A 17,610-nucleotide genomic window follows, 5' to 3' on the forward strand; every position below is an offset into this window, starting at 1 on the left:
GTTTTCAATTCCAGCTCCGGCGTTGCAAACATGCAAACACATGCAAACTGTGTGGGGTTTGCATGTTCTCCCCGAACCTGCCTGGGTTTTCTCTGGGTACTCCGGTTACCTCCAAAAACATGCATGGCAGGCTGATTGAACACTCTAAATTGTCCCTCGGTGTGAGTGTGGGCGCTGATGGTTGTTCATCTGTGTGTGTGCCCTGCGATTGGTTGGCAACCGGTTCAGGGTGTCCCCTGCCTACTGCCTGAAGACGGCTGGGATAGGCTCCAGCACCCCCCACCATCCTAATGATCGATACATGAATGGCTGGATGAATAAATGTATCAACTTTATCAAATTAATTCTGATTGATGTAGGTTTTTTTTTCTTTTTTTGACATTCTCTTGAATTTGTTTTTGAACCCAGCAAGCGAGTCACTCATTTTCAGGTCAGTTTCAAAATTATTCCACAGATTTTGTTTCCACACGTTTGTTATTGTTTTGGATTTTTTTGGAGAGGTCGGTACCACTTAAAATCATTGGAACTTTACCGAATTTCGAAAAGCTTCTAGATGTTTTTGCAGAGCAGGTTAGAGCAGGTTATTGTGTGCTTTGTACATTAATTGGGCTGTTTTGAAGTCAACCAGGTCATAAAAATTCATTGTGTTAAATTTGCTTGATAGTGGATTCGTGGGTTTTGTGATTCTATTCTGTTTGTAATTCTGATTCCTTTTTTTTGGAGTTTTAAAGCAGGGAGTGTGTTTGTTTTACAGGCATTTCCCCATATTTCCACACAGTAGGTCTAATATGGCAGTAATAATGAAGACTTTTAAGGTGTCCAAAGAGCTCTTATTCAGCACATCCTTGGTTTTGTAGAGGATCCCTATGGTGTTGAATATTTTTCTTTTAACGTTTTATAGATGTGGCTTCCAACATAGTTTTGAATCTATTACTAATCCAAGAAAGTTATTTTCATACACTCTTTCTATTTCAATTGAGTTTACCATGATTTTAACTTGCTGTTTGATTGGTCTTATGCCAAAAACAATTAACTTTGATCTTTCCAAGTTAAGTGGCAATTTATTCCTGTCGAACCAGTTTTTCAATTTGTTGAATTCATTTTCCAGTTATCAGGAGCTGTTTCAGATGTTCTCCAGAGCAGTAGAAAGTTGTATCAGCAAATAGGACACATTTAAATTGTTTTGAGACAATACAAATATAATTTATACATAAGATGAATAGGTTTGGACCAAGCACAGATCCCTGAGGAACTCCATGAGTGATCTTCAGTTGATTAGATGTTTTATTGTTGAATTGCACATACTGATATCTGTTATCGAAATAACTTTTTTTCCATTTATATGCGACACCTCTAATGCCATATCTCTTTTAATGTATTCAATAATATACTCTGATCAATTGGATCAAAAGCTTTTTTTAGATCTAGAAAAATCCCAACAGTAAATTCTTTGTTGTCTATATTAGTGGCTATTGCTTCCACAAACTCCATTACTGCCATTGAGGTGGTCCGTTTTTCTCTGAAGCCATTTAGATTTTTACTTAATAGCATATAGCCCTGTTCACACGGCACACATTTGGTCCGACGCTGCACGAAATATTTTGTTGCGATGTATTTTACACCGGAGCAAATTTTGTGGAGCGTTCACACGTGCAAAGCCGCTGAGCGTGACAACTCCGGCGCAGCGTCGAAGCAGCTCCACTTGCGGTCACACGTGCAATTTCTGCTCCGGACCAAAAGACAGGAATGCGGAAGTAAAACAGGTTCGGGTCGGGCTTCTCTCTCGCGGACTTTTATTTATTTTTCTTTTAATAAATATTATGGTGGACACTATTCTGTCCTTGTTCAGAATAGATCCACTTGTCGGCAGTCGTGGAATAAAGACGTGTTTACAGTCAATCGTGTGTGCTCCTTATGACTGCCACAATATATGTTTTAAAAAATGTATACTAAAACAATGTGCGGATACTAAACTAAGGAATACTTGTTTTAAAACAAACAATTTGGATAAAACAGAGAATGCGCTGTAATTTAATTGCTATTTAACTGCTAAACAGGAGCGCGGCCGGCCAGACCAGTGCGCATGTATGTTAATTTCGTTTAAACAATCCTGTAGAAATAATTTCAGATATCTTTACCTATTTATTTCATTTGAATTATTCTATTTAAAGCCTAGTAAGCCGCAGGATTTCTCTGCGTAATTAAGCAAATGCACATCGAGATTTTTCTTTGGCTGGCCTCGTATTCTGTATTTCAGTGTTATTTCGTTGTGCCAATGCATTGATAATGTTCATAAAAATATGTAGATTATTTTAACCGTAAGAAATCTTGTGTTTTTTTCTCCCAAAAATACTCACAAATAAAATATGAAATGTCGGGTTTACTTCAGGCTCGGGCCTGCAAATCGGGCTCGGCTGACGTCACTGGTTTCTCGATTCTCATCTTGATCGTGAGCGCTGTCTTCACCGCTTAAATCGCCGACACTTTTACCGGGAACGGGGGTGCACGGCCGGGCTTCATCTGTGTCGCTGGCCCCCTCGTCACTGTCGACCGGGGTCGGATTCCGTGCATCTGGTAGCGAGCGTAGCGAGGCCACTCCCCCGTAAGCGAGCATTTGCTCTGGAGCAAATTTAATCCAGCTGCGTTCACACGTGCACATTTGTTTCGGCGTAGCGTCGCAAACGAGCATTTTCTCTGGAGCAAATTTTTAAACCACCTCCCTGAGGTGGATCAAATTTGGTCCGGTATAAGCTCTTTAGTGGAGCTACGCCGGAGCAAATGTGCACGTGTGAACGCTCGACTGGATTTATTTCGGAGCTGCGTCGGACCAAACGTTGCCGTGTGAACGGGGCTTATGTGTCTGTATAAAGTCTGCATGAAAATAGTCTTTGTAATATTTTTGAGAATTGTGTGAATAGTGATCTTGGTCAATAATTTGTAAACAAATGTCTTTCTCCACTTTTCTAATTTGGAATGACTTTCGCAATTTTCATTTTTGATGGGCATATACCAGCTTTGAATGACAGGTTGCATATGCATGTGAAAGGTCACACTACAAGTTCTATAATCTATTTTACTTTTGTCATAACAATCAGTTGACTTTTTATTTTTAAATGTTCTCACAATATTTAATACTTCCTTATGATTTACAGCAGTAAGGAACATTGTGGAAGAGTTTTTTTTCCTGTTATCGATCTATTTCAAATGAGTTTATTGGATCAGTAATTTGTTTTGCTTGGTTACTGCCGATATTAACAAAATACTGATGAAATCCATTCACTATTTCTGCAGTTTTCTCAATAACAGTATTTTGGTCTTTAACAAAGTACTCTGCATAATCTATTTTTTAGGACTATTTCTGATGATGATATTTTGTATTTTCCATATTTCTTGTGTGTTGCTTTTATTCTGCTCTAATAATGCATGGCAATGATCTCTCTTACAAGTTCTTATAATATTTCCTCATTTATTTTTATAGGTCTAATACTTTATTTCAGCATCTTTAGTTCTCAATTTCATAAACGATTTATATAAATAGTTTTTCTTTTTACATTAATTTTCTGTACTTTTAGTTATCCATGGCTTACTTAGGTCTTTGTACTTTCTGGAGACTTTAGTTCATTGAAAATGTTTTTCGTTTAAGGAGATTAAGGTAGACTGAAATGCATCATACGCAGTATTTGGGTCTTCGTTTGAGTAGACCTCAAACCAGTTTTGTTTTTCTTGGTCCAGCTTAAAAGCAGCGATGGAGCGTTGTGTTCTTCATCTTATTTCTGACATGTGAGCTGTTAACTGTGTTTTTCGCTCAAAATAATTATGAAAAACTGCAGAGACAGGTAGATGGTCACTTATATATCAGAAATGAGAAGTCCACTTTCCATTTTATGGTCAATCTTATTTATAATTATGTCATCTATTAATGTGGCCGTATCAACTTATTCTACTAGGTTTCAGTATTACTGGGAATAGACTATTGCGCTCCATAGTATTAATAAAGTCAGTCTTTCTTTTAAATGTCCACTTGGGTTTAATAAGTCAATGTCAAAGTCACCACACATTATTTGCGTTTTCTTGTCGTTGGAGTAACTTAGCATATCTGTTAGTTTTTTATTGAATGCGTCAAGACATGATCCTGGTGTCCTATAGATGCAACTCATGATGACATTGATGCCTTTGTATTTCAATAGTTTGACATTCCATGACATTCTCTATTGTGTTTGTCAATCTCTCGATTTTACTACATCTAAGAGCTTTGTCTGCATATATTGCAACCCCTCCCTTTTTTGTTTTCAATATTTGTTGCAAACATTTCATATCCTTCTATTTTCATATCACTTGTTTTTTCATCGGCAAGCCAAGTTTCTGACATAGCAATTATTCAAAATGTATTGAATTTAGTTCAGTATTCTATGATTTTGGTGAAGTTTTTATCGAGACTTCTACTGTGTATCACTGAAAGTACATTTGTGTTGAATTGTTCGTCCACATAATACTCAGAGTTTGAAATGCTGTGGTTATTATTAAAGAAATGATTGTCTGGGTCCAAATTGTTCTCCAGGTCGAATGGCTTGTGGTCAGCATCATCAAAGTTTTTGAAGTCCATATTTTTGGGAAGTGATTTCCTATTTCAGTAAAGTCTGAGAGTTTATTGTCAGGTTGTGAACAGTTCTCAACATGCCGCTTGATGGTGTTGAACTCGTACCTGTTGTGTTGGAGTGCTGGTGCGGGGGGAGACGATAAGCGGGGGGAGACGATAAGTTTGTCATGCCTCAAGTAGCCAATTTCCCCTCTGTCATGTGCAGCTTTTAATTTTGGGAGGAGTTCTTTTCTTTTTTGACGCATCTGTAAAGTCTTCGTTAATGTAGATTCTGGAGCCTTTTAAATATTTTCTCTGTAGGATCCTTGTTCTGTCCTTGTATTTTTCACATTTCACCACAACTGGCCTCGGTCGAGGTCTCCCAGGTTCTTGCCATCCAGTGCGGTGAGCTCTCGCCACCTCAATTGTCCCCTGTATCTGCAGCTTCTCCTTGAAGATTTTTTGCACTTTTTCCTCAGTTTCAGTCCACGGTTCTCCTGGTGTTTCCTCTATTCCATCATCTACATCGAGTCACTGGAAGAAATTGACAAACCCACCAACTCTGCATTGTATTAAGTTGCCCTACAAACTTAAACAACTTTGGCATGCTGAAGCTTACAATATCAAAGCGAGGCAAGACAGAAGAGCAAGGTTTGCCGACTTGGTGAGCGACATCGAGCATCAAGCAAAAATAGTGACAGACCCCCTCTTTGGTGACATTCCGGACAGTCGCCCCAATCCCTTCGGAAAAAATAGCAATCAAAGACTCCCAGCCAAGAAAAGAACAGAGTGTAAGGAATGTACTTTAAAGCACCCGGACATCCAACACAAAGTTAAAGAAGGAGACTTGGGCTCCCAGGAAAACAACATTGATGCTCAAGAAGAATTAAGCCCTCAAGCTACAGTTCCACGAGAGGCTGCTTGGGGCCGGAGAAAGCGATTGTGTGCTGTCAATAGTACCAGTGAGAAACAAATCGAAAAAGAGCGACAAGCATCGAGAAACATATGCTTTTATGGATCCAGGAGGTGCAGCAACATTCATCACAGGAGACCTGTGCAAAAAAACTGAATGTTAAAGGGAAACCAACCCAAATACTCCTGAGCACCATGAGTCAAGATGAATCGGAAGGACCAAAGTGCACAAACAGCAATGCGATATCAGACTTGGAGGTGTGTGGCCTGGTAGAAAACAAATTCATTGAGCGACCCAAGGCGGACGTACACCCATAGGAGCATACCAGTGCACAATGAGATCATCCCCAAGCAATCAGAAATAGGGAATTGGCTCTGTCTTCGCAAAGTGCGAATGCCGGAAATAAAAGCAGAAGTTGGCTTGCTTATCGGAGCAAATTGCTCAACAGCAATGGAGCCATGGCACATTATAAACAGTCAAAACGGAGGACCTTATGCGGTGAAGACTGCTGTTGGATGGGTCATGAATGGTCTCCTAAGAAAGGAACTCCAAGGCAATGACAACATCCCAGCTCGGTGAATCGGATCACAGTGATGGAAATTGAAAAGCTACAGGTACAACAGTACAACACAGATTTTCCAGAGCGTAACTACGATGACAAGGAAGTAATGTTTCAAGAAGACAAGCAGTTGATGCAGTCTCTGAATCAAACAACTACCTTCGTGAATGGACACTGCTGCATTGGATTGCCATTCAAGAACGACAAACTGCCAATGCCGAACAACTGATGTCTGGTAGAACAGCGCATGGTTAGTTTGCACAAGAAGCTCAAAAAGGATCCAGGGTTTGATGAAGACTACAAGGCCTTCATGGATACCGTCATTAAAAAGGGATAGGCTATTCGAGCCCCAACTGATCAGCTGAACAGAGACGATGACAGATTATTATACATACCGCACCATGGGGTGTATCACCCTAAGAAAAAAAAATTTGAGTGGTCTTTTATTGTGCCGCATCTTTTCAAGACCAGTCTCTGAATAGTAGGCTGCGACAAGGCCCTGACATGACCAGTACCCCGATTTGTGTCCTTTTAAGATTTCCTGGGGAACCAGTTGTGATGATGGCCGGTACTGAATCAATGTTTTATCAGGTGAAGAACACGATGCAGACTTCCAACCATTTCTTTGGTGGCCTGACGGCAAGTTGAACGAACCCTTGGAAGAGTTCAGAATGACGGTACACCTCTTTGGTGCAACCTCCTCATCAAGCATTGATTGCGTCGTATGCACTGAAAAGGACTGCAAAGGATCACCAAATCACCACGCCACCAGAAGCTGTGCAGACAGTCCTGTACAATTTTTATGTCGCCGACTGAAAAGTGTCGCTACCGAAGACAAAGCCGTGACATCGATTAAAGACCTTCGCATCTTGTTTGCTAAAGGAGGATTTACATTGACTAAATGGACAAGTCATAACAGAAGGTACTTAAGTCAAGACCCAAAGAACACAGAGGTCACAGGAAAAACGTGGATCTCAGCTATGAAGCTCTGTCAGTGGAGAGAGTGCTCGGCATACAGTGGGACACGGAAACAGATACTTTCGTCTGCAGTATCAAATTGCCTGACAAACAAATGACAAGAAGAGGAAACTTGGCAGTCGTTATTTCAATCTATGACCCCCTTGGTTTGCTGGCTCCAGTCATTTTGCCCGCTATCATGATGGAAGAGCTGTGTCAAGAGCAACATGAATGAATGGGATGAAACCATCAGCCTGGATTTCAAAATGAAGAACTGCGACAACTCAAAGACGAAAGAAAAGCATATGGGAACCATAATGAAAAGACTCCTGAACAGCGTAAGGCAAAATTGGAAAACAGCATGAAGAAATACAGAACTTAGATGAAATGATTTGGTCGCCGCAGAGCTGGATGTAATCCAGTCAAGCCAGAAAAAAACAGTTCAATGAAGAACTTCAAGCATTACAAAAGGGAAGGCAACAAAAGGAACCAACAAACCATCAAACACTGAACAACAACAAACAAACTAGAACACTTTTCAGAACAAACAAACAACAAACTAGAACAACACTTTTCAGAAGAAACGAACAAGAACACTTGTTAGAACTTTTTTTTTTTTAAACAGTTTTTGCAAATTGTCCTCATGTGCTTGCGGCAAGTCTGTGAATCACACTTTTCACAAATGTTAGAAGCAATCAATTATTCTGTGCAGAGTCCACACTGCTTCCTTTTGCGGTTACAGGTACCTGCGGCCTCCTCTGCTTCTTGCTCTGCAGTCGGCATCTCATCTGCAGGCTTCGCTGACCTTTTTCGAAGCACCTCCGGCATGTTGAGCGCTGTGCCGAGTTCCTCGAGGAACAGCCGTCTCCGGAAAAGTTTTTCTTTGTTCCACCCCGGGTTGATGTCAGTGTACAATACAAAGGCGTTGAAGGCCGAGACGTCCGGCAGATGATAAAACAGGCACATTGGCCATTTTTGTGCCCGTCGGCGGGTTGAATATGTGCCATAGAAATCCACCTTCCATCAGTTGGGGCGCTACTGACGACTGGAGGTCCTGCTGCGTCGACCCGCCCGAGATCCTGCTCAGCGTCACTGTTGCCTCGCCCGTGGTGGTATTGCCCCCCAAGAGACTCGAAACAGGCGAGATCAAGTCGTTGAAAAGGTTCCTCGCTTCTTGGACTAGCGTGTTGCCCAGGGAGATGGCCGGATCCACTTGGTTGAGCAGCTGGTTGGCCGTCTGTAGTGCCGATGTCACTGGTGATGGGTTGTATCCTGGTTGTCCGGCCACCCTCAATGTGGCATCTAAAGGTCTTGCCAGCTGGTTGTGAATGTCCAGGATTTGTTGCAAACGCTCTTGCAATCTGTTTGCAGCTGATGGTTCTGCTGCACCTGGAATGGAAACAGCGGTTGGTTACAGCGTCTTGTTCCGCTGAGACAAATTGCCACAGCGGTCTGGTGTTCCGGCCATCCGCAATGGGTCCCTGAATTTGTGGGGCACTTCCGTCGGCGTCCCCTCGAATATCAGTTTGCACATGTCTTTGTTGGCCGCGGTGATGAGCGGTTCTTCCCACGCCACGTTATCTTTTCCGCAGCATCCTGAGAAGCTGAAGGTGTTTTCATTGTGTGCCTCTGCGTAGTTGTATAGTTTCAGCAGAGGCCTGATGAACGATGTTTTTCCGGTATTGCTCCGCCCATGCAGCACCAGTGTGGTGATTCCTGATTCAAAATATTTTTAATCCATAAAATAACTTCCCCCTTCAATGCATTCCAGTGGGCCAGCCTGGTCTATTGACCACAAATAGCAGGGGTGAATGCTAAATATGTTTAAAAAAAAAACAAAAAAACCCCAATAAAAACAACTTTGCATTGTCCAGTGCGTGCAATGCTTTTTACAAATGCAGTTATAAGAACAAGAATCCTAAATACAAAAACATCAAAACAATGCTATAATCGAAAGAGTGTTATATTCTACAGTAGACATTTTTATGTTGTATGTTCTGTCATAGTGCGTTCGGTCCCCAAGTGAATTTACTCCCCATCATTTCCTTCAAGAAGCATTTCACGTATAACAGCTGAACATACACTAAGAGTAAATACTATTTACATATGTTCCTATTAGTGGGTAACAACTGCTCGGAACAAAATACAGAGAAATTAGAACTCTTGGCATGTCCGTTCATCTGCCCCCCCACTCCAACAGCCTACTCAAAGTCAGAATCTAACGACGCCAACAAAGACAGCAGTGGCATATACACCGTATATTAATCTTACAATTTTACCTTCATCCACATTTCTGTGTCTTTTCCCTCTCCGTTTGGTGTTGCTCAGGCCTGCTTTCGGGGTATCATCTGGAGGAAAGGAAAAGATTGAAAGTTAGTGCTAACCAGTCAGCACAAACTCATATACAGAGACAATTGTTGAAATATTAGTTCTGGCCTTGCTTTTTTAAAAGGGAGGTCACCAATCCGTTGATGACTGAAAAATAACTCATCTATTATGTGTTGTTACCACACTGACGGCCTATTCTGTGGAGCTCTATTGTGAGACCTACAAAGCGAAGACGACCCTTTCTGCTTGACAAAGGAACTAAAAAAAAAAAAAAAAAAACACATTTCTAGACTCAGGCGGGGTGCCCTTATCCAACACAGTGCCTTAAATTAAATAAAACAGCAAAAGTTAAGAAAAAGTTTTAACCAGGTAAGTGAAGACCAGGCACTGGCCATGAGTTCTGAATTATTTGAAAGTAGATTCACGAGGATGACGTTCACCTTACTGAACATTTAAGGATGTAAATCTATCATCACAAATGTTACATTTTTAAACATGTTGTCACTACTAACAGGGTAGTGTCGTTTATTTAAAATATTCCTTATTAAAAAGCAAATTTGTTACTTCAGTCAGGGGAACTGTTTGTTTTATTGCCAGTTTCACTGTCAAAGTTGTTCCGGATGCTGCATCATCAGTAGGATAAATGAGGAAACGTTGTGAAGCACTTTGAGTACCCAGGATGTAAGAGACAGCCCATTTACCATTGACATGAAGCAGAATGAAAATAATAGTTAAAACCACTTTCTGGGTTTTCAGTCAATTTAACTGGGCATTGGTTGGTCATGCAATTTGATTAACATGTAATATGATGAAGACCTTTTGTGGTTGAGCATCAACTTCAGAATTTATGCTTCATTTTCAGAGAGCCATTCCTGTTCCAGTGTTACTCAATCTGTAATGAAGAGAAACAGCTCCAATTGGTGAATGATGGATTCTTTATTCTTCAATCAGTAATTTTTTACAATCCTATCACGTAAAAACACTTCTTCAAAACTCAGCAGCTTACAAGAACACCTGAGAAACCTACTACCTGCTAAACAGAAACAAACAAAAAAATTGCTCCACCACAATTATAATAATCTCAGTTTCCTCTCCTTGTTGTCCTCTGTGAAGACCAGGCACTGGCCATGAGTTCTGAATTATTTGAAAGTAGATTCACGAGGATGACGTTCACCTTACTGAACATTTAAGGATGTAAATCTATCATCACAAATGTTACATTTTTAAACATGTTGTCACTACTAACAGGGTAGTGTCGTTTATTTAAAATATTCCTTATTAAAAAGCAAATTTGTTACTTCAGTCAGGGGAACTGTTTGTTTTATTGCCAGTTTCACTGTCAAAGTTGTTCCGGATGCTGCATCATCAGTAGGATAAATGAGGAAACGTTGTGAAGCACTTTGAGTACCCAGGATGTAAGAGACAGCCCATTTACCATTGACATGAAGCAGAATGAAAATAATAGTTAAAACCACTTTCTGGGTTTTCAGTCAATTTAACTGGGCATTGGTTGGTCATGCAATTTGATTAACATGTAATATGATGAAGACCTTTTGTGGTTGAGCATCAACTTCAGAATTTATGCTTCATTTTCAGAGAGCCATTCCTGTTCCAGTGTTACTCAATCTGTAATGAAGAGAAACAGCTCCAATTGGTGAATGATGGATTCTTTATTCTTCAATCAGTAATTTTTTACAATCCTATCACGTAAAAACACTTCTTCAAAACTCAGCAGCTTACAAGAACACCTGAGAAACCTACTACCTGCTAAACAGAAACAAACAAAAAAATTGCTCCACCACAATTATAATAATCTCAGTTTCCTCTCCTTGTTGTCCTCTTGATTCACAATGCAAAGTTTTGTCAGTATTTTAGCTATTTCATTGTGGACAAAATATTGAATATCTTTCCAAGAGCGCTCTCGAAGGTCTGGCGATGCTTTGCTCTGACACTTGGTACAGTTGTCTTTTCTTGGAACCTTCTTGAAAGGGATTAATTTGGCAAGGTGTTGTTTGACTGCAGCTCTTTCCTTGGGAGTCTCGGGTGTCCTCCTTTGTATTTCGGTTTCCATTTCTGGAGAAAAAAAACCCAAAAGTGGTTTGTGAGCGCTTTAGTCGAATTTAAACAGATGTTCTTGAAGTTGTATGACCATCTGAACGCTGCCTTGACTGATAATAGGAACAGAATAAAAAAATCCCTTTCTCCCCTCTCTCCATCTCCCTCCCTTCCCTCACTCTCTCCTATTCCCTTTCTCTCCCTTCATCTCTGTCCCCACTTCTTCCCCCCCCTTTGTCTCTCCCTCTTTCTCTTTCCCTCACTGTCCATCTCTCTCTCTCATCTTCAAGCTTGTTTCAAAATGCAATTTTTTTCTGTCTTTTAGTGATTTCATTGTGGACAAAATATTTAATATCCATCCACGTGCAGTCTTCACGGTCTGGCGATGCTTGACTATGACACTTAATGCAGTCAACTTTCCTCGGAACTTAAAGGCTATGAATTTTGAAAGGTGTTGATCAACTGCCGCCCTTTCCTTGGGAGTCCAGGGTCTCTTCCTTTTCTTTTTAGTTTCCATTTCTGGAGAAAATATAAAACAAGGGGTTTATTAGCGGTGTAGCTGAATATTAACAGACATTCTTGAAGTTGTATTAAAATCTGAACGCTGTCTTGACTGATAACAGGAGCAGAATGAGAAGTATCAAAAATGCATTGATTCACTATTAAAACACGTTTGAGGCAACTACCTTAACCCTGGAGAACCCAAAAACCCTTTTGTTTGGAAAATCATGAATTTTACATTAAATGACTGCTATATATTCACTGAACACCAAAATATGTGTTCAAATATTTAATGCTTTAATCCTAATTTAGCATTAGGGCCAAATTTGACCCTGTGGGATTTAAGGGTAGCATTTGAGTAGCAGAATTTATAGGGGTCAAATTTGACCCAGTGGGTTCTGCAGGGTTAAAGCAACTTTGTTGACTTAAAAACACCTGAACAGCAATTTCCCTCAAGATATGATTCATGAGTGTTATGCCCGTTACACTATTTTAAAATTTTCGATAGCCTTAAAATTAATGTTTTTTGCAAAGTTTCCGTCTTTCAAGTCTTGTTTGTCTATGTGGGCCCCCGATTGGGGGGCAATCAGTTAAGGGTTTACTCCTGCCCAATGACAGCCTCCAGCATGCCCGCGACTTTTGTAAGGATAAGAAGATTAGAAAATGGATGGATGGATCTGTGAACCAGATGATGGCTTCTATTGTGAAGCACATACAGGCAGGAAAAGTAGTCTTTGCAAGTCGGTAAAAACGGCTGGTTAAATGGCCAAATAGTTTGACTGTGAATGTGTATTTGAGGAACCATGAGTGATCTATCTGCAAATAATCTACCGGCACTGTTGACATTCATGATTAGAAGCGAAAATGAAATCCGGAACCACTGTGGGGATTTCAGAGCAACATATGTGGTGAAAATTATCTAACTATGTGTGCCCTCTCATTGCATTACCTGTTTTCCTTCTTTGCGGTTAAATGCATTATTTTACAATTCATTCAAATGTCAAATATGCAACCTCTAATCACTGATGGTGTAGTGGTATACTCGCCTGACTTGTGTGAGATCAGTTCCTGCTCAGTGATGGCGTGAATGTGGATGTGAGTGGTTGTTTGTTTCTATGTGTGCCAGGCGACTGGCTGGCGACCAGTTGGGAGTGGAATCCCGCCTTCTGCCCAAAGTCAGTTAGGATATGCCCGTGACCTTCATGAGGATAACCAGTTTGGATGGATGTATGGATGGATGGAATGTCTCAATATATTCTTTAAAGTCTCTATAAAAAAAATGCTTGGAATTTAATTTGGGAACGCTTACATATCACTCTTTGGTCAGATTATTTTAAATTGGCTTCAATTACAATCAGTGTGTTTCTGTAACAAAATGACATAATAACCCCCCCGTAACAGAAATTGCTATACAATAGAAATTGAAGGCAAATATTCCAAGTGAGTATACAAGTCTGCAACGCCACTTTAACCACTAGTCTTTTCATCTAAAAGTCACAGTGACTTGTGCAGTTTGAGCCTCTTATATGGTTATATGGATCTATTAAACGGAAATTCATCTTGCCAACTTCACTGTGTTCTTTTGGAACTGCAGTCTTCTTCCTCTGTGAGCACCTCATCCCTCGATGATGATGGTGTTGAGGTGGTGGAGCAGGCTCTGTCATCAGGTTCATCACCGTGCCTCTCTTTTGAGAGTTGTATGTTTCCCTGATGACTGACCCTCGCTCGTTTGAGCCTTCACACCAGGGCAGAAGAGGGAAAAACAGGGGAAATGATCAATTTTGCCGACAACTGAAATGATGAAAATTTGTTTTATGCTAGATCTCAGCAATTCTGTTCAAAGTTTACCTCTGTCTTTGCCAATGTTTTCAACACTTTCAACTTGCGTGAATGAAAACAAGACAAATTTTGTTGTCACACATTTTCACAGGACGGAAAGTAGACCAGATGCAACTAAAACATACATTAATAAACAATCAGTACGACTTAATCACCATGCATTTTCTAGTCTCATGGAAAAGAGACAGAAATATAGTTGATTAAATAAAAACTGGGCAAAAATCTATGGACAGTTTAGTTCACGGGCAGAATCAAGATGAAAATGAAAATGATTTATTGACGTCAATTACCGGACATTCGACCAAGCTCTTGCGCGATTCAGGGCAAACAACGGTGGCTCATCTCGGAGATGCAGACGAACTGTAGATAACACTCAATACCTACGCAGCAAGACATGGATGCAAACTAAAACAAACTTCAGGAATTCATTTCCCTAAATCAAACTAAAATTACATGCCACGCACAATTCAAAACAACTTTAACCTAACTTTTCATGCATGAAATATGTCTATGAATATGGAAATGTTTAATATTATGAACTGACAAAAAATGTTAAAGGGTAAAATAATTGTCCTGACTAAAACGAGACAAAAATGTTGAGTTTTTGCTGACTAAATAATACATAAAATTTGTTTTGTTGGATAAAAATAAAGACTAAAATGCTTGACGCATAGTCAACTGAAACTTGACTAAATAAAACGGAATGAGGCTGACTAAATATGATTTAAAGATATAATCATGATTGAAATTTGGCTAAAAACTGAGACATGTAAAAATGGCTGATTAAAATTAACACTACGTCCAACATATTTAATGCATTTACAAATTCACAGAAATTACTTTCAATGGTCTTTCATGTGAAACAAAACGGCTTATTTCCAACTCATGCCTGGCTGCAAGAAATTGCATCGTAAAAGATATTATTGTGATCAATAACATGGTACAGAGCAGTATTCAAACCTTCGACGATGATGAAACTCATGTTGGATACACGCTTTGGAGGGTCTTTGAAGCTCACCAACTGAAATTAAAAACACAGTGACACAGCTCGCGTTGGTGTACAATTCGCCTCATTCATTTGCTTTTAAATAAAATAAAATGAAACATTTTTCTCGAGGGAAAAAAATGGTTTCTGTCTGGACTAAACCAGCCTAGTTTAGTTCAATAGAGTGAGCACTGGCTTATGTTGAGGTCATTTGCCCATTTCAATTCGCGAGGTAAACGAACAATTTGTCTAATTTTTGCTGAAATATACAGTGCGACACGGTTGCTAAATTGCTGCTTTCTGTTTTTAATTCGCATTCGTTTCTTCGGAGACGAACGAAAACTATCTTCCGTCGATGCTCAGGATGCAGATTGTTCCCACGACAAGCTGGACGTTCGCATTTGCGGGTGCCCGACAAAGAAAAATGACGGCTTTCCTGAGCATTTTTGAATCTTTCAGCACACTTTCGGTGGTTTCGGTAATTGGTTACCTAATTGGTGCGAGGGGGGGGGCACAGCCGCTACTGTGGAGTGAAAACTCAACGAAAAACTTAATCAACCCTTTCATGGTTTTCTCACTTCTCACAAATTCTCAAACTATATCAAGTATAAAAATTGTAAAAACATTTCAAAACACTTCAGTTCTTAATTTATCCATTGAAGAAATTAAAACATCCGTACTGTTTATGCAATGTTTTGCTTGTTATTACAGTTTGGTGTTTTGTCAAAGCTGCTTCATATTTATGCTTGTCCATTTTTCCTACTTCCAAGACTACATCTTCGCTCCAACACGTTTACTGACTCCCTTCTGCATCCACCGTTCAACATTGCTGCCATTGAAACGAATATCCCCTGAAACTGTCAGAGGGGCTAATGTTGTGGTTTATCAATGTAGTAACACAGTAACACTGATATAACAACCTATATTTCCAACCGTCTTTCCAAAAGGATGAGAAATTTCATTGTTTCTTCATTTAATACATGGGGCTCACACTTGCGGCCCACAGGATGCAAATTTGAGACCCCCTGCCTTGATATGAAAGTTTCATGTTGGTGCAGCCAGTGCGAGTTTGATATGGATGCTGGATGTATTAGCACTACTTCTGTGCTAAATAGTCTCATTCGAAGGCTGACAGCTTTGGGGCACCTGAACTGTAACGGCAACGTGACCGTGCCCACGGTACCCAGCACCAACTTGATTCCACACGTAAACCCCGGATGCAAATAACCCACCGTTGCTGCCCTTGTTAGTGCTGCTAAATACACATTTAAACAGAGAAACAAAACACCGTTGTGGCTGTCACCTGAGCCAAGTGTTCCGAGGCGCCCGATCTGATGTTACACACGCACAAGAACGGGGAAAATGAGTGCTGAGGTGCTAACCCGGAGCTAGAACTATTACATACACACAAGCAAAGTTTTATTTGTTTTGAGACAATACAAATATCATTTATGTACACATATATGTGTGTGTGTGTGTGTCTGTGTGTGTGTGTGTGTGTGTATTTCTACATATACAAAAATAATAGGAATAGTTTTGGACCAAGCACAGACCCCTGAGGAACTCCATGTGTGATCTTCAGTTTGTTAGATTTGATTTTTTGTTGATGAACTGCACATATTGATGTCTGTGATCTAAATAACTTTTTACCCATTTCTATGCTACACCTCTCATGCCATATCTTCCACAAACTCCATTACTGCCATTGAGGTAGTCTGTTTTTCTCTGAAGCCATATTGATTTTCACTTCAGAGCATATGCATCTGTATAAAGTCTGCATAAAAATAGTTTTTGTAATATTCTTGAGAATTGTGGTCATCGTGATATTGGTCTGTAATTTGTAAACAAATGTCTTTCTCCACTTTTATCAATTGGAATGACTGGCAATTTTCATTTTTGATGGAAAGATACTAGCTTTAAATGACAGGTTGCATATGTATGTGAAAGGTCGCACTTCAAGTTCTATCATCTATTTTACTTTTGTCATATAATTATTGAAGCAGTTAGTTGACTTTTTATTTTTAAATGTTCATGCAATATTTAATTGTCCCGAAATATGATGTGGTGACTTGTCTTTTTGTCCAAAAAATGGCTCTTTTCCAAAATTTGTAACTTTTTTCACTTTTGAATTTTTTATTCACTTTCAACTTTCAAAATGTTCAGTGGCATAAAATCTAGCCATACATATATATATTATTCATTTATGGCACCCTCTATGAGCCATAGCAGCAGTAATAGTATGCCAATAACAAAAGTAACTACACTGCATATATAAAAACAAAATCCAATCCGAATATTGCATATGACATAACTAGAGCCTTGGATATGTCAACAAGCCACAGTATCATAATTAATTTTCATTCCCATTTTTTCTACAATGGCCATTTTAGTCCAAATATGGCTCTTTTCCAAATGTTTTTTTTTCATTTTTGAATTTTTTTTTTCCACTTTCAACTTTCAAAATGTTCAGTGGCCTAGCCACACATATTTAGATTGATTGCTTTTTTTCCTCTGTCTGCATAACAAAAGGGAGTACCGTATTTTCACGCCCATTCGGCGCATTGTATTGTTGGGCGCAGTCTCAGTAACGGGTGCTATTTCTGTATTTGACACATACACAAAACGCACTGTATTATTGGGCGCAGCCAGGCATGGTAAAACATACGGCAGCTTCAACATACAGCATGCATGCACGCACGCTAAAAACACGTTAGCTTGAAGCATACGGTAGCATTCATGCACGCTAAAACAGACCAGGTATGTTAGCTTAAAGCATACGGCAGCAGCTAAGACATACGGACACACGCTAAAAACACGTTTTTAAAAAGGAAACGGAAGCAAAATTGAGTTCGATTGTACTTTATTTAGCCATTTTACAACGTACTCACGCGACTGGT

This window comes from Hippocampus comes, unplaced genomic scaffold (genome assembly GCF_001891065.2).
Source record: "Hippocampus comes isolate QL1 unplaced genomic scaffold, H_comes_QL1_v1.1 scaffold268, whole genome shotgun sequence".
In the NCBI taxonomy this organism is placed as follows: Eukaryota; Metazoa; Chordata; class Actinopteri; order Syngnathiformes; family Syngnathidae; genus Hippocampus; species Hippocampus comes.